The sequence below is a fragment of the Cuculus canorus genome, chromosome 11 (genome assembly GCF_017976375.1).
Source record: "Cuculus canorus isolate bCucCan1 chromosome 11, bCucCan1.pri, whole genome shotgun sequence".
In the NCBI taxonomy this organism is placed as follows: Eukaryota; Metazoa; Chordata; class Aves; order Cuculiformes; family Cuculidae; genus Cuculus; species Cuculus canorus.
In genome coordinates, this window is record NC_071411.1 from 22,888,828 (window position 1) to 22,916,006 (window position 27,179).

A 27,179-nucleotide genomic window follows, 5' to 3' on the forward strand; every position below is an offset into this window, starting at 1 on the left:
TGTCCAGGGAGGTGATTGGGCTGCAGAGGGATGGCACTGTGGGCGTCCCGCACATCGGGGCAATACTCACGTCCCTCACCGCTGGCTGCGATTGTGAGGTTTCATAGCGGAACACTTCTCCAGGTTCCTGGCTGGAGCCATTTGTGAGGAGGTTGTTCCCACATTTCCTCCCTTCCCCCCAGCTGCCTGGGGAGCTGTCGCCCCACAAGGGCAGCAGCCCCAGGGCCACGTCATGGCCCAGCGTGGTGTCTGCAGGTAAATACGGGCAGCTGGGGCATGAGGACGATGCCAGCTCTGAGCAGCCACGCCGTGTCCAGTTCCTGGTGACCGAGGGGCTGTGGGCAGAGGAGGTGGTGTGTGGGCCCTGGACCACCTACGTCTGTGTGCTGGAGCCATGAGGACCCCACTGCTATGGCAAGGAAGATGAGAAAGCTCCACTCTGGCCCTGTGGCGGGCAGGCATCCCCAGGCACAGCAGGGCTGCGTTCAGCCCCAGGTGAACGGAACGGGCAACCCTGAGCCTGGCCAGTGCCAGGCCCTGCCCAACTGCAAAGGGCAACCCAAGGAAGGACTGAAGGTGTTTATTACGTCTACTTTTCCATAACGGCTAGGCTAGTGCTTCGTGTTGCCTACAAAGGATATTCCCAGCTTGCCACAGCCCCATGGCCTGAAGTTACACCCAGGCAAGGCTTAGATTGGATACAAGGAAAATGTCTTTGCTGACAGAGTGGTGAAGCCCTGGGAGAAGCTGCCCAGGGCAGTGGGGGAGTCTCCAGCCCTGGAGACGTTCAAAAGGTGTAGATCCAGCAGGGACAGGGGGGTTGTGTCGATGGACTGGATTTTCAACCTTAACCACTGCAGAATTCTAAAGCCATGCCCAACGCTGCCGCCCTCTGCTTCAGCCCCCCCCCCAGCCACACACAGACCAGCAGCTATTTACACAAACATTTATTTAGTCTTCTCATTAACAGTATTTACAGAGCTCGAGCAAAGAGAGAGAACATAGAGAATAAATAACAGCAAGGCGGGACTGCAGTGATAACAAAGTGCAAGTAAGTCATGCTCCGAGACAGACAGTGGAAGCAGGCTGTGCTCAAGGGCTGTGTCATACCTCCTTGTCCCCAGGGCAGGACAAGCTCCCCCTTCCGAATGGCAGGGAAGGTGCCTCATGCAACTGGAGCTTGGGTCGAGGCTACCCCAGGCTTGGGAATGAGGAAAGGGAACAGCAGGACACGGTGTCCACGACTAGCGATGCTCCAGGAGGAAGCAAGGCAAGCTCCCCTCATAGGGAGGGTCCTGCTCCTCCACTCCTAGGGACCCACAGCCTCACGGCGGGGGGTGGGGGGAGGGGAAAGGCGAGACCCTCTGCATCGCAGCCAGTCTGAGTTCAGTGCGTGGGGCAAGCAGAGCTGGGTAAGGGAACCACAGCTAAAGTGAGCCCACGCTGAGCCAAACCTGCTGTGGCATCAGTAAAAGATGATGCTGATGGGACAATAGCTATAGAAAAGGAAGGGAAAAATGCCTGCAAAGGAGAGCGCTGAAAGCAGCTCTCTGGAATAGGTCCTGTCTGTCCCTGAGCATGCTTGGCCAGGCAGAGTGCCTGCAGCTCAGCGCCACCAGGAGCAGGAGCCTGGGTTCCCCCCTGCAATATCCTAACATAACAGCCTACTTGAATCTTCAATCACAAACATTGGCAAGAACTCAACAAATGAAAAAAAACTTGCTCTTAATAGTGTCCCTGGGGCAGGAACAGCACTCAGTCTCAGCCACCAAACATCAATTTTAAGTTCTCAGTCTAGAACCAACCGATCTGTGGTGCTGGCAGGAACAGCCACTCTGTATGGGGACACTGGGAGGGTGGCAGAGCTGAGCCCCCCGGGGCTGCTCTGGGAGCGGGGAGTACACCCCCCGTGCTGCCCAGTGAAAGGAGGTGGGTTTAGAAGAGGTGAATTACCGCAAACTGAGAATAGGTGCTGGCAACAGAACTAACACTGTTGTTACGCTGGGCAGGGGCTGTGGGAGTGCACCCACCGCTCAGGGTGGTTCCGTTCAGCTGGAACATGTTCTCCTTGTTCTGCTCCTTCAGTCTAGAACAGGGGTTCTTTGCAGCCGCGTGGTTGGGAGTTGAAGCCTGGCCAAGCTAGAGGAAGAAGTGACAGTTAGAGGGGACATGGAGATCAAGCAGATCCAGGGGAGCTGCACAGGCTTTACTGCCTGTCGCTCTGAGGTGCCAGAGGAGTTTCAAGCTTCAGGAGCCCTGGCCCTGGTGCGGGCTGTACCTTGCGGGGTGCAGCGGTTCAGATCCCGCAGGTTGTCCAGCATGTCTGCCAGCTTCACCAGCTTGGCCTGGGGGCTGCACCCCGGCGCCTGCTCCACCTGGAGCCGCTTGCGCTCAGCCCGCGGCAGCGCCTTGTCCTCAGTCACCTCCGCCACCACGTTCCGCACCGCTGCCCCAAACCGCTCCTTCACTGCCTGTCGCTCTGAGGTGCCAGAGGAGCTTCAAGCTTCAGGAGCCCTCCAGGATGCGAGGCCCAGTTCTGATTCTGGAAGCATAGAGAACCAGACTCATGTTTTGAAGGTCCCCCGGGCCCCCAGGCTCGGCACAGAAGGAACAGAGGAACGATAGAAATCTGAACTAGAGGAAGATTTCCTAAATGCTGTTACTGCCCTCCTCTTTCTCCCTCCTCAGCTCCCAGAAACATCCTGTGGCAACCCAGTGCAGCAGGTAGAGACAAATTGGCTTAGCAGGAGGCAGCAAAGCTGAGTGTGACAGCAGTTGGAGCTGTGCCACCTCAGCCCATGCCTCTTCGCCCCAGCCCACTCTAGAGGGTTCCTTACCTTCACTCCAGAAGGTGGCAAGCGAGTCACTGGTGAGTGGTAGATTGTTTCCCCCAAAACAGAACGAACGGTGCTGTTGGGAGTGGCACTGGCGATGGAAGAGCCATTGAGCTGAGGGGAAAACCAGAGCACGCATCACACAGGAGGAAGCACTGGTGGCTGTACCGCACCAGAGAAGCCAGTGACAACTCCCAGCAGGGTCCTAGCATGCCCACAGTGCTTGACACAGACAGTTTACCTTCCTCGCTTTGCCAGGAGTGGTGGTGCCGAGCATCCGCCGTTTGATAGGTGTGCGCGGGGTGCTTCCGTACAACATCTCTGCCTCTATCTGGCGCCTTTTCTTCAGTTGCTGCACAAGAGATCTGCACTTAAAACCTGAGCAGAGGATCTGCGGAGCCCTGGCTTGCCCCGTGCTGCCCAAGGGCGGGCAGGCAGGGCCCCGCAGCAAGCACCATAACACGGCCAAGCAACAGGAATGCCAAGAGTGATTTACGGGTATCCAGAGCCAAGCTGGGCTTCTGGCACTGCTGGGGCTGGGAAAGGGGCTCACCACAAACAGACAGTGATAGACACCAGCCCTGCTGCCAAAGAAAGGTAACTGATACAGAGCCACTTTCAGGCAGAGAGGGGAAGACAGAGACGTGGGCAGCAACTGGGGGCCGTTCCTCTGCTCCACGGAAGGCAGGGCCACCAATAGGCTGGTGTTCCATGCAGCAGAGGCTCCTCCAGACCAGGAGGCAGCATGCTCAGCTTCGCACTCACCCGCTCCTGCTTCTCCTTCTCTTTCTCCAGGTGGTACAGCTGCCACTGCTCCGACACGTATGCCATCAACTGCTGCCCCTTCACCAGAAACATCCCCTCGGGCTCCTGCTCCCAGGCCTGGACCCGGCTTTCCAGCTCCTCCTGCAGCTGATGAGCACACGAGGGCAGTGTAGAGAGGCTGCCCTCCCCAGTGCGGGCATCCCCGTGCCCAGAGATTCCCCTTGCTGGCTCCGAGGGCTGTGCAGCTCCTCAGCCAACGCCAAGCAGGCCTCTTGGCACTACAGCTTCTCCAGGGCTGAACTTACCTTGGAAAGCACCTTCTGCAGCTTTGCTCGCTGCTTCTCTTCTTTCAGCAGGTTCCCCCCACGGTTGGTGAAGCGACTGGGGTCGGTTGCTTTCCTCTGGGACGGAAAGGAGTTCAGGAGAAAACCAAACACGTGGCAGTTTCACAGCACAACATACATCCCACAGGGAAAAGGGGCTCGTGGAAGCCATCCCTGTGGCGCAGCCCCATCACAAATCACAGTACCCCTCCCCTCGCCCATCCGCTGTGGTTTCCCAGTGCCTCCCTCATCTGTCCCAACAGTGCTTTGCGTGCAGGGGCAGAGGTGTGCGCTGCTGGTGACCCAAAACTGAGCCAGACAGAGCATTTTCCAGCCCAGACAATACCTCCAGCTCCAGGAACATCTTCCAGTTCTCCTCCCATTTCTGGACGGCCTCAAACAGATCTACTTGAATCTTCAATCACAAACATTGGCAAGAACTCAACAAATGAAAAAAAACTTGCTCTTAATAGTGTCCCTGGGGCAGGAACTCCCTTCCCCCGCAGGGCGCCAGGCCGGAGCAGTGCCCAGGACCCAGGTAGAGGTGAAGCCCGCAGCCTGGGAGGCGGGGGGAGCTGCGCAGGCTCTGCCGGAACAAGGACTCACTACACCTACCAGCAGCTGGGGCTGGGCAGGCAGCACCTCAGGAGAAGCCGTGGGTGGTGGTAGAGTTCAGGACGTTGGAGCTACTGGCAGCCTTTGAAAGTTCGCGCTGTGGAAAGAAGAAGCAGGAGATGGGCGTGAAGGGACAGAGAGAAGGCCTCCAGGCCAGCAAGGAGGGCAGGCCAGGCTACTCCTGCTGATTTGTTTGGGCTCCCCACCTACTCCTGCTACGGTATTCCTGCCCTCTTTTGAAGCATGGAGGAGCTAAGGAAGAACTCTGAGCCCGTGAGTCTCCCAGAAGAAGAAGAAGCCGTTGCCCACGTCCCTCTCCCTCCTGCAGCGGGCAGGCTGGCTGTCCTGGGAAGCCCAGGCCCCTGCACTGCAGCCCCTCAGACAGGCTGGGGAGTGCCACCACCTCCAAAACCCCTGCGACAAGGGACTCTGACCACAGGGGAGGCTTTACTCAGGCAGCCAGAAACAGTCACATCTCCAGAGAGCGGCTGCACCACCGCAGTGGGCCTGTTCCAGCAGCCTCCAGCTCTGCCCCTGTGTGGGGGTGGGAGGTGCCCCCGACATCATCAGGGGTGTGTTTGTGCCTGGTCAGGGCCTCTGGGAGGGGAACAGCACTCAGTCTCAGCCACCAAACATCAATTTTAAGTTCTCAGTCTAGAACCAACCGATCTGTGGTGCTGGCAGGAACAGCCACTCTGTATGGGGACACTGGGAGGGTGGCAGAGCTGAGCCCCCCGGGGCTGCTCTGGGAGCGGGGAGTACACCCCCCGTGCTGCCCAGTGAAAGGAGGTGGGTTTAGAAGAGGTGAATTACCGCAAACTGAGAATAGGTGCTGGCAACAGAACTAACACTGTTGTTACGCTGGGCAGGGGCTGTGGGAGTGCACCCACCGCTCAGGGTGGTTCCGTTCAGCTGGAACATGTTCTCCTTGTTCTGCTCCTTCAGTCTAGAACAGGGGTTCTTTGCAGCCGCGTGGTTGGGAGTTGAAGCCTGGCCAAGCTAGAGGAAGAAGTGACAGTTAGAGGGGACATGGAGATCAAGCAGATCCAGGGGAGCTGCACAGGCTTTACTGCCTGTCGCTCTGAGGTGCCAGAGGAGTTTCAAGCTTCAGGAGCCCTGGCTGGCCCTGGTGCGGGCTGTACCTTGCGGGGTGCAGCGGTTCAGATCCCGCAGGTTGTCCAGCATGTCTGCCAGCTTCACCAGCTTGGCCTGGGGGCTGCACCCCGGCGCCTGCTCCACCTGGAGCCGCTTGCGCTCAGCCCGCGGCAGCGCCTTGTCCTCAGTCACCTCCGCCACCACGTTCCGCACCGCTGCCCCAAACCGCTCCTTCACTGCCTGTCGCTCTGAGGTGCCAGAGGAGCTTCAAGCTTCAGAAGCCCTCCAGGATGCGAGGCCCAGTTCTGATTCTGGAAGCATAGAGAACCAGACTCATGTTTTGAAGGTCCCCCGGGCCCCCAGGCTCGGCACAGAAGGAACAGAGGAACGATAGAAATCTGAACTAGAGGAAGATTTCCTAAATGCTGTTACTGCCCTCCTCTTTCTCCCTCCTCAGCTCCCAGAAACATCCTGTGGCAACCCAGTGCAGCAGGTAGAGACAAATTGGCTTAGCAGGAGGCAGCAAAGCTGAGTGTGACAGCAGTTGGAGCTGTGCCACCTCAGCCCATGCCTCTTCGCCCCAGCCCACTCTAGAGGGTTCCTTACCTTCACTCCAGAAGGTGGCAAGCGAGTCACTGGTGAGTGGTAGATTGTTTCCCCAAAACAGAACGAACGGTGCTGTTGGGAGTGGCACTGGCGATGGAAGAGCCATTGAGCTGAGGGGAAAACCAGAGCATGCATCACACAGGAGGAAGCACTGGTGGCTGTACCGCACCAGAGAAGCCAGTGACAACTCCCAGCAGGGTCCTAGCATGCCCACAGTGCTTGGCACAGACAGTTTACCTTCCTCGCTTTGCCAGGAGTGGTGGTGCCGAGCATCCGCCGTTTGATAGGTGTGCGCGGGGTGCTTCCGTACAACATCTCTGCCTCTATCTGGCGCCTTTTCTTCAGTTGCTGCACAAGAGATCTGCACTTAAAACCTGAGCAGAGGATCTGCGGAGCCCTGGCTTGCCCCGTGCTGCCCAAGGGCGGGCAGGCAGGGCCCCGCAGCAAGCACCATAACACGGCCAAGCAACAGGAATGCCAAGAGTGATTTACGGGTATCCAGAGCCAAGCTGGGCTTCTGGCACTGCTGGGGCTGGGAAAGGGGCTCACCACAAACAGACAGTGATAGACACCAGCCCTGCTGCCAAAGAAAGGTAACTGATACAGAGCCACTTTCAGGCAGAGAGGGGAAGACAGAGACGTGGGCACCAACTGGGGGCCGTTCCTCTGCTCCACGGAAGGCAGGGCCACCAATAGGCTGGTGTTCCATGCAGCAGAGGCTCCTCCAGACCAGGAGGCAGCATGCTCAGCTTCGCACTCACCCGCTCCTGCTTCTCCTTCTCTTTCTCCAGGTGGTACAGCTGCCACTGCTCCGACACGTATGCCATCAACTGCTGCCCCTTCACCAGAAACATCCCCTCGTGCTCCTGCTCCCAGGCCTGGACCCGGCTTTCCAGCTCCTCCTGCAGCTGATGAGCACACGAGGGCAGTGTAGAGAGGCTGCCCTCCCCAGTGCGGGCATCCCCGTGCCCAGAGATTCCCCTTGCTGGCTCCGAGGGCTGTGCAGCTCCTCAGCCAACGCCAAGCAGGCCTCTTGGCACTACAGCTTCTCCAGGGCTGAACTTACCTTGGAAAGCACCTTCTGCAGCTTTGCTCGCTGCTTCTCTTCTTTCAGCAGGTTCCCCCCACGGTTGGTGAAGCGACTGGGGTCGGTTGCTTTCCTCTGGGACGGAAAGGAGTTCAGGAGAAAACCAAACACGTGGCAGTTTCACAGCACAACATACATCCCACAGGGAAAAGGGGCTCGTGGAAGCCATCCCTGTGGCGCAGCCCCATCACAAATCACAGTACCCCTCCCCTCGCCCATCCGCTGTGGTTTCCCAGTGCCTCCCTCATCTGTCCCAACAGTGCTTTGCGTGCAGGGGCAGAGGTGTGCGCTGCTGGTGACCCAAAACTGAGCCAGACAGAGCATTTTCCAGCCCAGACAATACCTCCAGCTCCAGGAACATCTTCCAGTTCTCCTCCCATTTCTGGACGGCCTCAAACAGATCTTTGTACGTTTCATAGTAGGTCTTCATCTTCCCCACCTCAGCTTCATGGAGCTCGAGCAGGGCCTCTGTGTAGTTCTCTGGAGAGGATGGAAGAGTGCTTTCAGGAGGCAGCCAGGGATGCCCACACCTCTGCAGGCTGTGCGCAGCCAGCCCTCCTTGGCAGCTTCTGCAGGGCAGCAGAGGAGTTAGAAGAGCCAGCACCCACCATCGTTATAGGGGGTGAAGCCTTCTCTCTGCTCCTGACTGTAGAAGCATTTGTCCCAGTACTCAGCCATCTCTGCCCGGATTGCCTGAATCATGGCTTTCATGTTCTGCAGCTTCAGCTCCTCCAGATTCTCCACTTCCAACTGCAGCTGCCAACAACAGAACACAGACTCAGGGAAGACAGCACAAGAAGGGGAGCAGAACAGGGTCCAACTCTCAGCTCCTCCACCCGTGAGGGCAGGATCTGGCCTGTTCACCTCACACTTGACTGCTGGAAACAGCTCCTCCGCTCTAGCGGAATGCACAAGAGCACGAAACCCAGAGCTGCTACGCCCCAGACCCCCCTCCGAGGGCACAGGATGCTCCTTACAGCTTTCCTGGTTTTGGCTCCGCACCCAGCCATGTGCACTGCTGAAGCCTCCCTCTCCTCCACAGGAACTTGCAGCCTGTCCCAAAGTGCAACGATCCTGGAGCGCAGCTCTTCACACACAGCTTCATTCTGCGATCTCTGGGCTTCCAGCTACAGTGGGGAGAGCACAGGGTCAGCACAGCCTGGCCCCAACGGGCACGAGGACCTTGCAAAGCCACATGCGCATCTCACAAGATCTCCTTGTAAAAGCTCCCAAAAGGAAGTTCTGGCACACAGGCTTGCGGAAAACCGACAACCTCCACAGCCTCCGTGTGCCAGCGTACCTGCTTCAGGAGATCCTGGAGGGCAGTAATATTGTCCCTGGACAAGCAGAATGCTTCCTCGTCTTCATACACCACCTCCTGTTCAAAGCTGGTGTCTGGAGTGTGGTCCAGCTCCTCCATGAGGAGGATGATTTGTCGCTTACTGCTGACAAACTCTTCTTGCCTTTGCTCCTAGAAGGTGGTGAGCAACATTAGAACCCAGCGACCCCTTTGCGTGCCACCCTCGGCGAGCTCCTCAGATCCCTCTCCACTTACCTTCTCAGCGTTCAGGAAGGCCAAGTGCTGCCTGTAACGATCCAGGTCATCCAGGCTGGGCACGGCATTGCCATCCATGCAGAATGGGGTTGTGCAGAGGAGGTCACACAAGTCTTGATCTTGTTCTAGCAGGCTTTTCAGCTCGCGCATCCTCTCTGCTTTCTGCTTTAGCAACCCGTCCATACGGTTGCGCAAATTCCTATCCATCTGCAGGATGGTATTTTCCTTCTCTCCCTAGAGGAATCAAAAAGTCAGATTTCTTCTCCCCAGCTCTCAGACCTGACTTATGGATTTAAGGCTTCTCAAACAAAGACATTGTTCGGAACTAGGGTTTATGTCTCAGATGTTCCTCAGGAAGGGGAAATGCAGCAGCAACACACCGAGTGAGACGCTGCAAGCCACCCAGCTCCCTAAAAAACACCTCCCAGTGTTCATCCTACAAGAAGCCACAAAGCCTCTGGTTCTACCAATCGCCAGGAAAAGTGATTCTGAACAGGCATTTGCCTTGCAAGCTCTGGCCTTCCCGAAACCCCAGCCAGAGTCCAGGCAGCAGAAGACTGTTGCCAGCAGAATGCTAGGAGAGAAAAGCAATTTCGTACCTCAAAGGGGTCCAACTGGAGCTCCATGCAGAGTCTATCAATCTCCTTCCGAAACAGGGCGATGTTCTTCAAGAGACGCTGCTTCAGACTCTCCTCCTCTGCAACCATCAAGTCCAAGATTTCCTGCAGCACGGGCACGATTGGAGCCAGGTGGGGATGGAAAGCCAGGAGGGAGCAGGGCAGGGCTGCTGGGGCCGTGGTAGGAGAACCGGGGTTCCAGAGCTGGGCTGTGTGCGTTGAAGGCAGAGGCCCAGCGAGACCCCCTTGGTGCCCTCAACCAAGTGTGACCTGGCCAGTCCGTTCCTCGCAGCCCAGCTTCAGCCAGGGGCTCCCGCTGCAGCCCAGCCCCATAGACTCCCGACCCCAGGAGGGACCCCCTCACCTTGATGTGCCCCTTGACAGTCTCCATACGCTCCAAGCGCATCTCCTCGGGGATGCCGATCTCCTCCCAGATGTCCCGCAGAGCCGCCATGGCTCCGTTCAGGACTGACACGGCCTCAGCCGCCACCACGTCGCTGCAGGCACCGGGGCCGCCACCCGTCAGCAGCTGCCACCCAGCACCACTCGGCCCCGGTGCCCAGCGGCTGCTGCCACCCTCCCCATTTCCCTGCCCAGGACCCCTCCAAACCCTGAAACCAGCCACCACCGAGGATCTCTTTGCCCGGTTGCTGTCCCCTTGCCCACAATCCACACTGACACCCTGCCCCTGGGACCCCTCGCCTGTTACCCCATCCCACTGCCCCGGTGCCCGTTGTCCAGTGCTCCCCCCCTTGCCAGGGCTCTTTCTCAGTATCCTTATTCCCGGTGCCGACACCCTTGCCCAGTGCCCCTTGCCCGTTGCTCGCCCTACCCCCGCTTGTCCGGGTCCCGGTGCCTGTTGCCCCCCCCGCCCGGGTCCGAGTGCCCCCTCTTGACCGGGACCCATGCCCGGTGCCCCTCCCTAGCCCGCGCCTCCTGCCCTGTGCCCTCTCCTCCTTGCCCAAGTCCCGATGGCCACTGCTCGCCCCCTCCTTGCCCGAGTCCCGGTCCCAGTGCCCGTTGCCACCACCCCCACCTCCCCCCATTGCCCGAGTTCCGGACCCCATGACCGTTGCCCGAGTCTCGACGGCCGTTGCCCCCCCGCCCCCCCCTCCTTGCCCGAGTCCCGGTCCCGACGGCCATTGCCCCCTTCCCCCCTTAGAATCATAGAATCACCAGGTCGGAAAGGACCCACTGGATCATCGAGTCCAACCATTCCCAACACTCCCTAAACCATGTCCCTAAGCACTTCATCAACCCGTCCCTGAAACACCTCCAGGGAAGGTGACTCTCCCCCCCCGTCCCTGGGCAGCCTCTGACAGTGCCCGATGACTCTTTCCGTTAAAATTTTTTTTCTGATATCCAGCCTGAACCTCCTCTGGCGGAGCTTCAGGCCATTCCCCCTTGTCCCGTCCCCTGTCACTTGGAAGATACCCGTTGCACCCCGCGCTTTGCCCGGGTCCCGGTCCCGGTCCCGATCCCGTTCCCGGTGCCCCTTATGCGCCCTCCCTTGCGCCCCTCCTGCCCGGGTCCCGGTGCCGCCCGCACCTCCTCCGCATGGCTCCGCCACACTCCGCGCTCGCCGGTGCGATCCAAACCGCCCACCGCCGACGCCTACTGTCCGCCGACTGCGTCCGCGTCACCGCTGGCCCCGCCTCAACCGCCGCGCGGGCCAATGGCAGAGCCCCCTAGCGCCCCGCCCGGCCAATCGCACGCCAGAGTGACCAAGGGCTCGGCCCTCCCCCGCCCCCTCCGCTCGGGCCGCTCGGGCAGCGCTGCGCATGCGCCGTGCGCGCGGGGTGGAGGGGCTACCGCGGGATGTCCCTCCTCCTTCGCCGCGGGGTGGGAGGGGTCACCCGGGGACGCCCCTCTCTCCATTGGCCCAGGGGACCCCGGTCCTCCCGCCTCTCCCGCAGGACCCACCGTCCCGGGACACCCGGCACTACGCGGGGAACGGCTTTAAAGTGAAGGGGGAAGATTTACATCAGACATTAGGGAGAAATTCTTCACCGTGAGGGCGGGGAGGCCCTGGCCCAGGTTGCCCCGGGAGGCCATGGCTGCCCCACCCCTGGAGGTGTTCAAGGCCAGGTTGGATGGGGCTTGGAGCAACAGGATCCAGTGTCCCTGCCCAAGGCAGGGGGTGGGACTGGATGGGCTTAAAGGTCCCTTCCAACCCAAGCCATTCCATCTTTCCACCTTTCATCTCATTTAACGGGTGACACAGGTCGCCATGTTCCTCAAAGCATGATTGTTTTCGCTAAACTGAAGCCATTTGCCTTAAAAAGAGACTGGTGGAAGAGCAAGGGGCAACCACTTGAACAACAGGAGCATTTCTGTGCCATGAAGACCATTTAAGCCATCATCTTCAAATCAATCGTGTTGGAGGTGCTCTAGGCCAGGCTGGATGGGGCTTGCCGAACCCTGATGGGCTTTGAGGTCCCTTCCTACCTACACCATTCCAGGATTCCAGGATTCTATGACCCCTAAGCCAGAGCTGGAGCCGGAGCCAGAGCGGTACAGGGGAGCTGTTTATTGGTTTATTGGTTTTCTTTTTCATGATGGACTCACAGGCACCGATATCTGCACGGCCAAGAGAGATGGGCACTTAGGAGGAGTCCCTAACCCATCTCCGCTACAGACATCCGCATGGACCAACAGCCCCTGCTGTCCCACCCACTGCTCGCAGCCTCTGCCACTCCTGGGGACGAGCAAGGACCTTCCACTCCCCCTGCATGGTCCCGGTGGCCGTTGCCCCCCGCCGCCCCCCCTCCACTAGCCAAGTCCCGGTCCCGATTGCCGTTACCCCCCCATCCCCCCTTGCCCGAGTCCCAGTCCCGACGGCCGTTGCTCCGTTGTTGGAACGAGTCCAGAGGAGGCCACAGAGGTGATCCGAAGGCTGGAGCACCTCCTGTACCAAGACAGGCTGAGAGAGTTGGGGTTATTGAGCCTGGAGAGGATAAGGCAGCAGGGAGACCTATGAGTAGCTTCCAGTACTGAAAGGGGCTCCAGGAAAGCTGGTGAGGGGCTCTTGATCAGGGAGGGCAGGGATAGGATGAGAGGGAGTGATTTAGGGCTGAAAGAGGGGAGATTGAGATGAGAGCTTAGGGAGAAATGTTTGCGTGCGAGGGTGGGGAGGCCCTGGCCCAGGTTGCCCAGAGCAGTGGCGGCTGCCCCATCCCTGGAGGGGTTCAAGGCCAGGATGCCTGAAGCCCTCTGATCCGGTGGGAGGTGTCCCTGGTCATGGCAGGGGGTGGAGCTGGATGGGCTTTGAGGTTTCTTCCAACCCAAGCCAATCCATGATTCCATCAATTCTAGCAATATTTCTCTCTCTTTCGGGTATAAATTTGTAGGGTCCATGTCGGGGCCTTTACAGTCATGTTTGGGAAATCCTTCACCCGCACGTGTCCAGAATTTGCACAAACTCTGAACAGGTGATATTTTCTCCCTGACAGTACCGAGAGGCATGGCCACATGAAGGCTCTCCAAAGTGGAATACGCCTGCATCCATGACATACTGCTTGAAGATAATGTCATCATCCGCCTTGCTCTTCTTCTATTGAGGGAACACTACCCTGGGCAGAGAAAGTAGGAAATGAGGATCTGTGAGATGCTCCAAGTAGAAAACCTGGTCAGAAAGCCATAATCCTTCTTGGTGGTGGAGAGAGCAGTATTGGTTCCCAGTTCCTAGCAAATGGAAGAAGCAAGTATAGTGGATTTGTTTCTATTCACTGCTGTAAAAACTCAACTCATACCTGTGAAACCCAAGGCCACGTTACTAATAAGACTTTGGTAAGTCATGGGGACTCTAGGTCCAAGGTTTTACCACCTACCCATGGGACCTTAAAATAAAATCACTTCAAAATGGATACTGGTCACAGTTCCTCTGCTACAAAAAGCCATCCTAGATAAGTCCCCCGGACCTCCACTGGTCTCAATGAAACTGCTAAGCGTGGTGTACAGGCTAAGACTGAAATTGGTTCAGGACCTTGTAATAGGATTTGCCCACACAGGAAATCTCATCCACTCATGAGGAGCGTGTCAAAGCTATCACGATCAGCTCCTTTCTGAAGTCCCCGGCTCTGCAGACACAAGGAGGTCTCAGGACCAGGGGGGCACTGCTGGGTGTTACCTTCGGGCCACATGGAGACAGGGTACAGCAGTCCCTACTCACTCAAGAAGCCTCCAGTGAGCAATGCTGGTCAAAGGCACTGTCCTCCGGGGCACTGGAGGCCAGAGCTGTCTGCTGCTCCAGGGCGTGTTCCTCAAGCAGTACCTCCTCCAGCTGCATCTGTAGCCAAGGCTCCAGCTGAGGAAAGGAAAGACAGTGCCTGGTTAACAAGAGTCCTTCCCAAGGCACAGGATGGTCTCTTCAGGAGGATCGCACCCTGCTCCTGTTGAGAGGGGTAATGGGGTCCTCCTGTTTCACTAATCAGTGCCTGTGACACCTTCTACTCTCTCTGTCTTCTCTCAAGGGAAAAGAACTCCAGCCTCTTCACCTGCCCAGTGACTCTTACGGAACCTTATCTGGCAAACAGACAAACAGACAGACAAGCCAGGAACCTTCCAGAGTGCCAAGTTATTTGCCTGCCCCCAACCAATGCCAAAGCAGCCTGGACAGAATCCCTCCTGAAAATGGAACCACGATAAAGCTGAGGCCTCTTGGAGATGAACATTAGCTGCACAATCCCAGGGTGCAGCGAGGCTGCTGCTATTAAGCTCTGTATACGTGGCAGGGCTTGAGCTGTGAGCAACAAATATCCCAGCGAGGACCTGCATCTCCATCACAGACTACCATACACTCAATCACTTGAGCAGAGCCTTCAGGATCTCTCCCTGGGGCAGTCAGACCTTCAGCACTCGCTCCTTGCCAGGTCCAAGATAACCCTGCAGACATGGAAGAAGAGGGAAGGAATGCACCAAAGAGGGATTGGTGGAGGGATGGCTCTGATGACAGACACTCTGAGAAGAGAAGGCAACTCTGAGAAAGTATCAGACAACATCACCTTCCAGCTTTCATGCATCAAAAGCCGACGTCTCCTACACCAGGATGCAGCATGTCCTTCGGAGGACTTGCAGGGATGCATTCCCCCACAGCACAGACCTGCAGACCGCCCTCTGCGCAGCACCAATGCAGCTCTGCAGCGAGAGTCAGGCTGAATAAACAGAAGCTCTTTTTCTAGCCACTGTGGAAGAAGAGTGAAGTGTCCCCGTGCCCTCAGCAGCGCTGGCAGCTCCTGTCACAGCACAGCAGTTCCCAGGCGGCTGTTGAGGGCCCTGACTGGGTAAGATGACCCTCAGGAGAGCCAGCACTATCCAGCTCCAGTGCTGGCACAAGCAGAGAGCTCAGCAGCTAGGGTTCAGAGTGGCTGAAGTGCTTGTGCCTCCCACATGCAGTTGTTGTGGAACAGAGGAGCCACCAGCTGGTTCAACCAGCCACCCTCGCTACAAGAAGGATGTTGAGGCTCTGGAGCATGTCAGAGGAGAGCAACGAAGCTGGGGAAGGGGCTGGAGAACAAGTCCTACCAGGAGCGGCTGAGGGACCTGCGGTTGTTTAGCCTGGAGAGAGGAGGCTGAGGGGAGACCTTATTGCTCTCTACAACTACCTGAAAGGAGGTTGGCGAGAGGTGGGTGCTGGCCTCTTCTCCCAGGTGACAAAGGACAGGACAAGGGGGAATGGCCTCAAGTTCCACCAGGGGTGGTTCAGACTGGATATCAGGAGGAAATTTTTCACAGAAATGATCACTGGGCTCTGGCAGAGGCTGCCCAGGGAGGTGGTGGAGTCCCCATCCCTGGAGGTATTTAAAAGACAGGTAGACGAGGTGCTTAATGACATGGTTTAGTGGCAGATAGGAATGGTTGGACTCAATGGTCCAAGAAGTCTTTTCCAACCTGGTGATTCTATGATTCTATGATTCTATGATTCAGGCCACTTAGGGAGTCTGTTAGGACTGTGCTAGCTTGGTCTCCTCTGCCCCCAGCAGTGACTGTTTACAGCCTTCCCTCTCCCTTCCCACTGTTTCCGCAACCTTGTTAAACAGCTGAAGAGAGCACAGAGGAGCGGGGAGTTACAGACACAGGCCTGATGCTGGAAAATTCCTTCTGCTTTCAGTGGGATGAGAGCAAATGCACACAACACAGAAGAGAAGCAGGGGCAGAGGAGATGGGGGTGCTCAGGTCTCCCAGGTTAACCTGGGGAACCCACAGCTGTAGGTGCCTCATCACGCTACACAGTAACAAATCTTTATGGCAGCACGCAGAGGGGCAAAACCAACCCCATGAAGATCAGGGATAACGAAACCCAAGAGGATAAAGTTCTCTGCACTTTAAAGTGTGCTCTAGCAGCTGAAACAAAGGAGATGGTATTAAGGCATTACAGAAAAGGCACCCACATACAAGTATTTGCAGAACTTGCAGTGACAGCAAATGGAGAGGCAGCACTACACATACGGGGTCAGCAGCCAGAAACATTGGTCGGGTTTTTAACTGAAAATTAGTAAAGCGGGAATTAGTCAGGGATGTTCCTTCCAGCTACAGCAACAGCCCAAGTTAAATTCCTTCCTGGATTATATCATTGATTAAGCAAAGCATTGGAAAAAAGCATCTCTTTGGACCTCAGGCTTTAGGAGCAGATCAGTGTCTTGGGAACACATTCCTCTGGAGATGGGCGCTGGGATCCTGCCTGCCGAAAGAGTCAGTGTTAGTTACCTTGAAGACGGGAGTGGGGATGGCCACTAAAAACCAGCTTGGATACAGGACGTATCACTCAAACGTTGTACTTCCAAGCCATAGAGCCAACAAAGAGGCTGGGAGGGGAGAGAGCCCTAGACCTGCTGGTGATAGTTTCAAAGACCTCTGCAAAGAGAAGCGTGTGGTACCTGCAGCCCATAGTCGATCACTGTGATGTCCAGGAGGCAGCTGATAAGCAAAGCCTCCCCGCTCAGTGCAACCTCATAGGTTGGGCCTCCCTCCACCCTGCACAGTGCCACTCGGCTGCAGCACAGTGTACAGTGGGAGGATGTCAAAAACCTGAAGACAGGAGAGGAGAGATCAAGATGTCAAGCATCAAAATCAATGCAGAAGGGCAGCCATGGCCAGGAGCAAAGGACAGATGCCGCTGGAGGGGCCTCTTCCTTAAACACAGGCAAAATCATCCTCATGTCATCCTCCACTTGTTACACCTTCCTGTGGATGAACTGCATGAAAAATGTTCTCCCATATTCACCAATTCATGCATTAATTAACACACTACATTCAAGTAATTTTGGAGGTCTCCTGGCAGCAATAAATTCTCTCTGCTGCAGAACTTGCCCTTAAAAACACCCTTGACTGCCTCTAGAGAAACACAAGAGCTGGAGCTGAGTGCCATTGGAGCTGAGTTGCGGACTCCATCTCAGCTCATCCGACTCCTGACGCTTTTCGCTCTCTCTCAGACTTGCAGACTCTTCCCTTTCAAGATGCTACAGCAAAATCCACTGCAGAAATTTCCTATCAACCACCTGATTAGAGATGAGATGAATAATGTCCTCCATATCTGCTATGCAGTTAACGTCCTCGGTCAGCCCTGTGACACGATCCACATGGCCCCTCCAATGACCAGTTTCTTCAGCAGTGCTGTGTGACATGCTTGGAGGGGCACGAAGCCACTCTGGGAGCAGCACTGAGGGCCACCAGTGGGACGGGGCTATACAGCTGGTGGTCATACTGGAAATGCAGAAGTGAGGCTGATTTCCACTTACCTCCTCTATCCCCATGCTGAAGGGCTCTGACTCCACGAACTACCTCTATTCCTTGATACTCATCAGGCACTGAGTCTCTGCAGTACCTTCTGCCTTCACAGCAGTGGACGGTGGTGCCTGGAAAACAGGGATCGTGGACTGCAGCAAGCAGCTGGCTGGTCTGGGCGAGACTGCTCTGCTGCAGGTTCCACCACCTCATGGAGCCAGGAGCAGCTGAGATGGGACCTGGCTGCAAATCAGGCAGGGGGGCTGTCCACACCATCAGCTGAGTGTGGGACCAAGCCCACCCACAGATGAGACACGGGTGCCATCTGCATGTCCTACACACAAGCTTCCCAAGCAATTTGGGTGCACATAGCAAAGGCCTCAAGGACATTTTATACCCTCATGCCAGCCTGGCTTTATTCACTCCTGCCAAAGGAACAAGTTAGGAAACCTCATGTCTGGACAGGTTAGGTTCTCTGTGACAAAAACAGGGACACGATTGCAGGGAAACTTATTAGAACCAGGAAAATAAGGACTTTTAAAGAGCTTGAGACAACCATCCCATTTCAGATGGTGCTTAGGTTTCATCTCGTGCACTTATCTGTGCTGGAGATCTGAGGATCTCTGTTCGGGCATTCTTCTCGAAAGGCAGCTTCCTGGTGTCATAAACAGACAATGCAAAATCTTTTATCCAACCAAACAAAAGTTTATTATGAAAAATTTATTATGAGGTATTCAATTTTGCAAAGCAAGGAAGCAACGCTGAGTGCGTGGCTGAGGCTGAGTCGCATCAGCCAGAGGCACACCTGGTCCAGGCTCCTCTCCCTTTTTATACATTTGCCGAAAACTGCTACATTTTGGTGTGGAAACGGTGCCCACTGGTGAGCACTGCCCCTCCACTGAACCCCGCACCACAGACAAGCTGGCGACAGCAAAGGAAGACATTTTGGATCTCCACGCCCCCTCAAGCCAAAAATGCCAAGAGCCAGTTTATTCCCTTAATATTTGATCTAATTTTTGGCTTGAGGTTGGAACTTGTAATCCACTTTTCTTTCCACCATTTTTCTAGACCTAAATTGAACCCATCCCATGTCTGAACTAAAACATGAACAATCCACTACATTTTAAACAATCATTAGGGTTTTATTTTTACCCTCTTCATAGTCCGTCATGAGGGTCTTTAGGGGTAGCATTACATGTCCTTAGTTGGCATTGTTTACTAACACAAAGCCAACCATTCAGTCCGGTCCTGCCCTCGGCTCTATGGCCTCTTTGATTTCTTTCGGCAATACTGGGTGATACGTTCCCAATCCTTTTCCCAGACGTTCCAAATTTCAGGGATAAGTCTGAGTTTACCACACTAAAATTTAATGATGTTCGCCTCCCGGGGAGCTCTCTCGCAATTATAATACCGGGGGATCTCAGGGAAACACTCAATACACTCAGCCCTTCTTCGTCCGGCAATACAATACCATCTAGATTTACACTTTATACACTCACACAATGTGAGTGTATAAAGTGTAAATCTAGGCAGATGCCCCCCGGGTCGTTGCAATATTCCACATTGTAAACATGGAATAACACCGACCCACCCGTCGATAACCCGTTGATCCCGATCAAACGCGAGCACCCTCTGAGCTGGGGTTCCATACACCCCTCCCCTCCTTTTTCCAGTTTCCCCCTCCCTTAGATATCCCCACGGTTCCAATCCAAACCACCGCAGCAGCGCTCTTTCACTCGCTCTTGCCAGTCCATCTTCGTCACCTCAGCCTCAGGGATGGGGGTCCTCTCTGCTCTGGATTCGGGAAGCGCAGCTCCATCCCTTTTCTCGCGTTCGAACCGCCGATTCGGGGGTCAAGAGTACCTGGAAAGGCCCTTCCCAGTCAGGGGTTAATGCTTTGCCAACTCTTGCTGAGTCCGGGCGGGTCCGGCCCGAGCAGTCCCGCGGGCAGAGGCACACGGGGGGAGGGGGGGAACAGCCCCCGCGGCGGCACCACCTTCCCCCCTCCCCCCCGCGGCGGCACCACCTTCCTCCCTCCCCTCCGCGGCAGCCGGGTAAAAACCGCCCGGACCGGGTATAGCCCTCGATAGCTCACTCTTAGCCCCCGTTCCCGAGAAAATTCAAAAGTCTAATAGTCTCAATCCGTACCACCCCCATCCCTAGTTGCGGATGGAAGTCTCGGGCCAATAAATTACACCCCGCTTCGGGGACTAACAAAGCATCCCCCGGTCCCTATCGGTTTTCCCCCGAATTCTGATCTGTTTAATAACTGCCACTTTAAATCCCTTCCCCTTTGCCCCAACCACCCTTATCTCCTCACCATTCGCTTTACACCCCTCGGGGACCCGCACCGGGCACGTCCTTTCTGCCCCCGTGTCTGCCAACAGGGTATATTCTTCCTCCTGGGCTCCAACTTTCATCAAGGCTTCCTGTGGATGTTCTTGCCCAGCAGGCAGAGCCCCTGAGCCCCTGTGCCAGATGCTCTTCTCTGCTCTCAGAGAACACCTTCATGTCCTTTTCCCTTTTCAGTTCAACCAGTGCCTTCTGTGTCACCAGCAGAGTTGCCCGCTCCGCCTCCAGACCTGCCTCCAATGCCTCAGCCACTGTTTTCAACCCTTCCTAAGTCTCTCTCCTCCCTTTTCCTTGAGCTGCCGCCCGTGCAGCTGCTGCCAGGGATGGATCACCAACGGCGCTGAAGACAAACGGGAGCGATACAAAGAGGGCACATCCCGGGGAGAGACCATAACCGCGCCAGAAATCACCCTCCGCTCATCGTTACAGATGAACTCTGAAGATAAGGGGCGCCTCTCGAACTGTGGGAGGCTCACCGGGAGAGGCTGTCCCGGGCAGCATCTGGATTTGCCGAGGGAGGAAAGTAGCCGACAAATCCCCTCGTTGGTTTTCTGTGATCCGTCTGAAAGAAGCGCTGGCTGCTTCTCGGCTCGGCTGTAAGGAGCTCCTCCAGTTTCCTCAGCCTGGGGCGGGGGGGGGGGGGGGGGGGGGGGGGGGGGGAGGCTGGGTTGGAGTTTTCCTCAAGAGCAGGACCAGGTTCTGCCACCCCCTCATCCCCCGTTGCCAGACCAGTAGCCTCCTCGGTCAAACTCCAAAAACCACTTTCCCCACTGGCCCAACAGCCACGGAGCAGCTGGAATCTCAGCCTCTGGTCCCGGGCATGAGCATCCTCTAAGCCACCTCGCCAAATCTCCTTTTTCCCTTTCCCCCTTAGAAGAGATCCCCCTTTTTGGAGCACCCCTCGGGGCTGCTCCCCGTCCCTGTCCCCTGTCCCCACCAGGCTCCCTCGGGGGAGGGGCCCCAGAGGTGGAATCCTTCCCTGTTCTCTCGCTGTCGGGACAGTAGCCTCGACCAAGTCACAAAAGTGACCTGAAGTACTTCTCCCCCTGCCTTCGACTCTGGGTCAATCCCGGAATATCTTTGCATGTTCTGTTTCACCCTCTCCAACCATTCTGTTGGAGTCTCCTCCTTATTCTGTCGACTGTCAGATACCGCACTGGCATTCTGTCCCCCAGCTACGGCTCCTCTTTTTCCCCCGATGGCCGTATCTCTGTCCCTGTTAAAGGGGCACCACAAATCCTGTGCCCCCTTCCGCTCCTGTTAAGGGAACTCCCTCAAAGGGAACACTCCTGCCTCCTGTTCTTTCCTCGCCTGGGCCCTACTTTTTTTTATAATGATAAATAATGACATTACATGTCCTTATTTGGCATTGTTTAGGAGATCACCGCCTCGTGTCGCCCAGGCCTGAGGAAGGATTCTTGCTCTGTGAAACTCCAAACCGAGTCTTGGAGAGTTTGGTCTGCCGGCATTGTCGGTCTCAGCGGGGGCAGCGGAGGGCCGGCAGCCGGGCTCAGCCTTGGCCCCCGCTGCCTGGAAAGGGAACCGTAAAGCCGTGGAAACCAGGACAGCCTCCCTCGAGGCCCCGCCCCCTCCCCGCCTCTCTGTCATCTTCAGACACCGCCCCTTCCTCGTGGCCACGCCCCCAAGCGCCCTCCCCATCAGAGCATAAAGAGCAAGGAAAGAAAAGGAGACAAACGCCATCAGCTACCCCCTACAGCGAGGCTGACACACAATTAGCTTCAATGGTCGTAACGCCTACACAAAAATTGTTGTGGTGGGACTGATGGCTCGAATTTTTTGAAGTAAATGCAGTAGAAAGGACATTCTCTTGCAGAAATGTTACGGTAAAATGCCCTTTGACACAGTTTCTCACAGCATTCTGCTTCAGAAACTGTCAGCCTCTGGCCTGGACAGGCGCACACTCTCCTGGGTTGAAAACTGGTTGGATGGCCCAGAGAATGGTGGTCAATGGAGTTAACTCCAGCTGGAGGCCAGTCACAAGTGGAGTTCCTCAGGGCTCAGTACTGGGTCCAGCTCTGTTCAATGTCTTTATCAATGACCTGGATGAAGGCATTGAGTGCACCCTCAGCAAGTTTGCAGATGACACTAAGCTGGGAGGAAGTGTGGATCTGCTGGAGGGTAGGGAGGCTCTGCAGAGGGATCTGAACAGGCTGGACTGCTGGGCTGAGACCAATGGCATGAGGTTTAACAAGGCCAAATGCCGGGTCCTGCACTTGGGGCACAACAACCCTATGCAGTGCTACAGACTGGGGGAAGAATGGCTGGAGAGCTGCACGGAAGAGAAGGACCTGGGGGTGCTGGTTGACAGCCGACTGAACATGAGCCAGCAGTGTGCCCAGGTGGCCAAGAAGGCCAACGGCATCTTGGCTTGTATCAGAAATGGGGTCACCAGCAGGTCCAGGGAGGTTATTCTCCCTCTGTACTCAGCACTGGTGAGACCGCACCTTGAATACTGTGTTCAGTTCTGGGCCCCTCACCACAAGAAGGATGTTGAGGCTCTGGAGCGTGTCCAGAGAAGAGCAACAAAGCTGGTGAGGGGCTGGGGAACAAGGGTTACGAGGAGCGGCTGAGAGAACTGGGGTTGTTTAGCCTGGAGAAGAGGAGGCTGAGGGGAGACCTTATTACTCTCTACAACTACCTGAAAGGAGGTTGTGGAGAGGAGGGAGCTGGGCTCTTCTCCCAAGTGACAGGGGACAGGACAAGAGGGAATGGCCTGAAGCTCCGTCAGGGGAGGTTCAGGTTGGATATCAGAAAAAAATTCTTCACAGTAAGAGTCATCGGGCACTGGAACAGCTGCCCAGGGAGGTGGTCGAGTCACCTTCCCTGGAGGTGTTTAAGGAACGGGTGGATGAACTGCTTAGGGACATGGTTTAGGGAGTGTTAGGAATAGTTGGACTCGATGATCCAATGGGTCCTTTCCAACCTTGTGATTCTGTGTGTAATATGTTTAGGAGTCTGCTTAAATATAGATAATATATAATAATATAGACAATATGTGCTCAGATAATATTTCTCCCTGAAATGAGTCTTTGTTGAATTGAATATGGGGTTTGCATTTGTCTGCTCTTGCTAAAGCCGGAGCATTTTATCAGTCATTGCAGTGCTAGCACTCCTCTGGTAACAGCTGTTTAGATTCAGTTCCTCCATCCCTTTCGTTTCAACTAAACCACTGTTAAAACACTGTGGTTCTTGAAAACTATTATTATGTATAGAGTGCAATAGACTATATCATATGGGTATCATTGTTGACTGTATCGTACCTGTGGAAAAGAGGAGTCAGTAGGAGAATGATAATCTTATGTAATTACATTTCTTCTGCTGATAGATAATCAACAACAACTGAATAAAATGAAACAGAACTTTGGTTTGGGGTTAATCTTAGAACTTTGGATATTTTTAGCTAATGATGTTGTGAGTTTCATACTTTTTTTTTAAATAACTTTGTTTCCTGACTTCAATTATTTATGACAGTGAGAGTTTCCAAAGAAAAGAGTAGAAGAGTGCGACGGGCAAGGGAAGCAAGCGGACGACTCAATATGAGTGATAAAGCAAGCTTCAACTTTATTGATTACAGTTGCGGTTTATATATCTTTCACTACATTCTACTTAGTCATTCCCTAAACTTGATTGGTTAGTACAAACACTTGTCTAATACTGATTCGCTGTGGCCATGCTAGAGCTTCAGACTTTGTTTATTTCTTCATAGTTGCCTTGCGGTTACAGCTGTGCGCAATATTTCATCTTGCTTCCTTGTGAAGGATCCGCTTGGCCTTCAAAAGTTCCTTATCTTAGAGGATGTACTGGAAACTCAAGGACTCGAAGCTCAAGGTTCAGTCCACTGACCCATGCCCTTGCTCATCCAGCCATTCCTCAATCCCTTTCTCAACATCCTCATGTCCTTGTTCACTTAACCATTTCCCAACATTTCCCCCTTTTTCTTTTTGAACAAGCAAAGCAGTATGATTCTTAGCCGAGCTTTGCATAATACAATGATAGCTTATTTTAAAAGTGATTATTACTAATAATACCAGGCCTACCCCACGCAAGATTTCCTTGATCACTGAGAGGAGCCAAGGAGATAATGGTCCAAACATCGATTGTAGCCAAGTATCAATTCCCCACCCATCTTCTTGCTTTAACTGATGCAGGCCTTGTTGCAACTTTCTTAATTTTGCATGTATAGACTTTGAATGATCGGTCAAGTTCATGCAACATATTCCCTCAAATTCTTCACGTCCATGTCCTTGTGCTAAGAGCAAGAAATCTATAGCAGCTCTATTTTACAGCACTGCATGATTTACGCTTTGCACATCTGTTGTAAGCATATCCAATATGTCCTGTGGGCAGTTTTCTTGGGGTAGTAATGCTGCTGGCATTACAACCGGTATACATTTGTGTGATCACATCAGTCCATTTTAGACGAGAATCTAGGGTGGCCCAAGATCTTCTGGTCTCTATGATAATGCTTGGGTCTACAGGCTTGACAGGAGTGAAACCGACCCAGCCACCCGGGGATTTGTTAGACAGACTGGCATTAGCCCTCCCGAAAAGGTCCAATTCTTCAGGAGGAGAGTGCAAAGTGGTGTTAAGGGACAGTATCAGTTGACACTGTTGATAAGCATCCTCTCGGAATGGGTCTACTTTAACTCTACCCCCATTATTTTTACAGCGGATAGATTTTGGCATAGCGTATCATCGTGTACTAAACCACAGAATTCCTTGGGATTCCAGACAGGCAGACCTACCAAGCAAGTTCGAAAAGGATTAGTAACCCCTCCTAAGCCAAGGCAAAGCGACGATTGGTTAGTTTGGCTTGCTAATGTTACCCAAATGTTATCTCTTGGCTGATTAAAGCGTGTGATTCCCACTATGCTGGCTATAATACTACTAAGCAATACAACACAATTAAGCCTCATTTTATTTTCTCTTTCTCCTCTTACTCCTCTTAACTCTTACTGTTCCAAGTTTTGCAGTTTCAACTTTTGCAGTTTGCTTAAACACTGGTCCAATTCTTTGTCAGGATCCCCTCTAACGGGTCCCACCACAGAATGCTGTGTTACGGGCAGCACCTTTTTACATCTTTTTGAGATAATACATGATCTGCTCTGAATTGTAATTCATTTAACAATGTTTTTCAATTCCCAACGGTGGTAAGCCAATATTTTCTGCTCAGATGCTTCAAATAGTGTTAAGGCTGCGGTCATTGCTAGTCCTGTTTGTTTCTGTAGTTCTCTCTGCCAGCTATTAAAGTTATGATTAAATTCACATCTATTACACCATAAAGCCCGTACAAAAGATTGTTCTATCCAGAAAATCTTACCACAACCCCCCGCAATTTAAAGCTACCCAAGAGGCGCAACATGGATTATTACAGTCAAGACAATTTTTTCCCGCTGGTCCTTGTATATAAAATTCTGACAACTGTCCAATAGTTATAGTTAGACCTTCAAAAGTCTGGCAGTGCTTTATCATCCTGTCGATGGTTTCTGAGTATCCTTTCAATTGTGCCAGCGACGGTCGTAGAGTCAGCAACAACTTCTCTTCTATTCTTCTTCTGTCTTCCTCTATCGGAATGTTTCGCGATCGTTGCATAGGTGTTTTTTCAAATTCCTGCTTATTCTTCTGCAGTTTCTTGCTGGTCAGCGGTATTATCAATGCCGGGGCCAGATGGGGTACCAGGAGCTATAGAAGCTTCAGTCCAACGACTGGGAATCCATTTTGGTCCTGTGGGGGTAAGCACACACATATAACCCCTTCCCATATACCTAACTTCTGCTGGCCCCATCCAGGTTCCTGTTGTTAGATCTCTGTACATAACAAACATTGGTGGATTCTTTTGCTCATCACTATCATGACTATGGATCCATGCTGATGGTTCTTTCTGATCTCCAAATATACATACATGGTTTAAAACAAAGAGAGTTTTTGCTAATCTTTCTTGAACATCAGATAGATCAATAAATTTTTGAAGATATTGTTTTAGGGTTTGATGAGCCCTTTCAATAATAGCTTGACCTGTGGGGGAGTGTGGAATACAAGTAGTATGCCGTACTCCCCATATTTGTAAAAATCTTCGAACCCTCATGCTAGTATATGCTGGACCATTATCTGTTTTTATCGCCTGAGGCACTCCCATAATGGCAAAAGATTGTGTTAAGTGTCTTATAACATGGAGTGCCTTTTCACCCGTTTGCGCAGAGGCCCATATATATTTGCTATAAGTGTCTATGGTGACATGTATATATTTCCATCTGCCGAATGCAGCAAAATGGGTCACGTCCATTTGCTGTAATTCTTGAGATCTGAGACCTCTTGGACTTACACCTAACCCTAAACCAGGTCCATGATGACTGCATGTAGGGCAGGCGCGGACAATTCCTTTTGTTTCCTCCATTGTAATGTTGAATTGTCGATGTAGTTCTCGTGCATTTTGGTGAAAGGCATTATGTGCTTCTCGTGCCTTCACAAAATCACTCAGTGGTGCAGCCAAAGATACGAGTTGATCTGCTCTATAATTTCCTTCTCCAAGTCCTTCTGTCCACATATGACTTCTAATATGTACTATGCAAAAAGGGCACGTACGTTGTCGGATAGCTGATTGTAGTTGTCGAATTAAATCAAACAAGCGTTGATTGTGTATTTCTTTTATTCGAGCATCTTCTACACGATTCACTATATTGGCAACATACATGGAGTCTGTTACTACATTCAGATCATGATGCATCCATTGTAAAGATCCATTCGAGTACTCTAATCTCCCCCTTTTTCTTTATTTGCGCAAGGGCTCTGATAAATTGGGATCGCTCTTGGAGAATTGTGAGGTCCACAGGCAAGTTGGGATCTATACGGTCCACTGTGCGGTCGACAAGAGTTTCACTAAGGCGTATCATTTGTCGTTGTTCGATTGTTAAAGTAATTTTCCATGCTGGATCAGTTCCTTTTAAAAGAGGACGCAAAGCATCTAGTTTATCATTGGTGATTCCTGCTATAGGTCGCAACTATTGCAGGTCTCCTAAAAGTCATTGAGCATCATTAACTGTTGTAAGCGAAGTGCAAAAGGTTAATTTTTGTGGTTGTACTTGAGAATTCGTTATGTTCCATCCTAGATATTTCCAAACAGGGGAACGTTGAATTTTTTCCATTGCTATAATCAAATTATGTGTAGTTAATTGTGTCTCCAAATATTTCTCTTGTTGAGTGGTAAATGGCTGGTTCTGTGCAAAAAGAATATCGTCCATATAGTGATAGATCATGGTTTGTGGCCATGCACGCCTTATTTCTCTTAAAGCATTATCCACAAACAACTGACACAAAGTGGGGCTATTTTTCATGCCCTGCGGCAATACTGTCCATTCAAAGCGCAAATCAGGTCCTTCCCTATTGATTGTGGGTAAAGTGAATGCAAAGCGTTGAGTGTCATTAGGATGTAACTGAATAGTGAAGAAACAGTCCTTTAAGTCTATGATCAGCAAATGCCTGACACAGAATAACAAAAACATACATATTGGATGACCATCAAGTCGCCTATGGGCTTTTTTCTGAGCAATGGCTTTTTCAATTCCACCCAAAGTTTGTTGTGCATCACTC

The 27,179-nt window shown here is 53.5% G+C and overlaps 1 long non-coding RNA gene and 1 pseudogene across 1 annotated transcript; both read right to left on the bottom strand.

Annotated features, from left to right (window-relative positions):
• Window positions 1-4,310: 4,310 nt before the first annotated feature.
• Window positions 4,311-11,181, bottom strand: LOC128853295 (protein regulator of cytokinesis 1-like; annotated as a pseudogene).
• A 1,096-nt stretch (window positions 11,182-12,277) lies between these two features.
• Window positions 12,278-16,366, bottom strand: LOC128853292 (uncharacterized). The gene is made up of 3 exons (XR_008451728.1): window positions 16,109-16,366; window positions 13,669-13,803; window positions 12,278-13,181 (listed from the first exon to the last, which is right to left on the bottom strand). It is a non-coding gene; the product is annotated as an uncharacterized LOC128853292 (long non-coding RNA).
• Window positions 16,367-27,179: the final 10,813 nt, after the last annotated feature.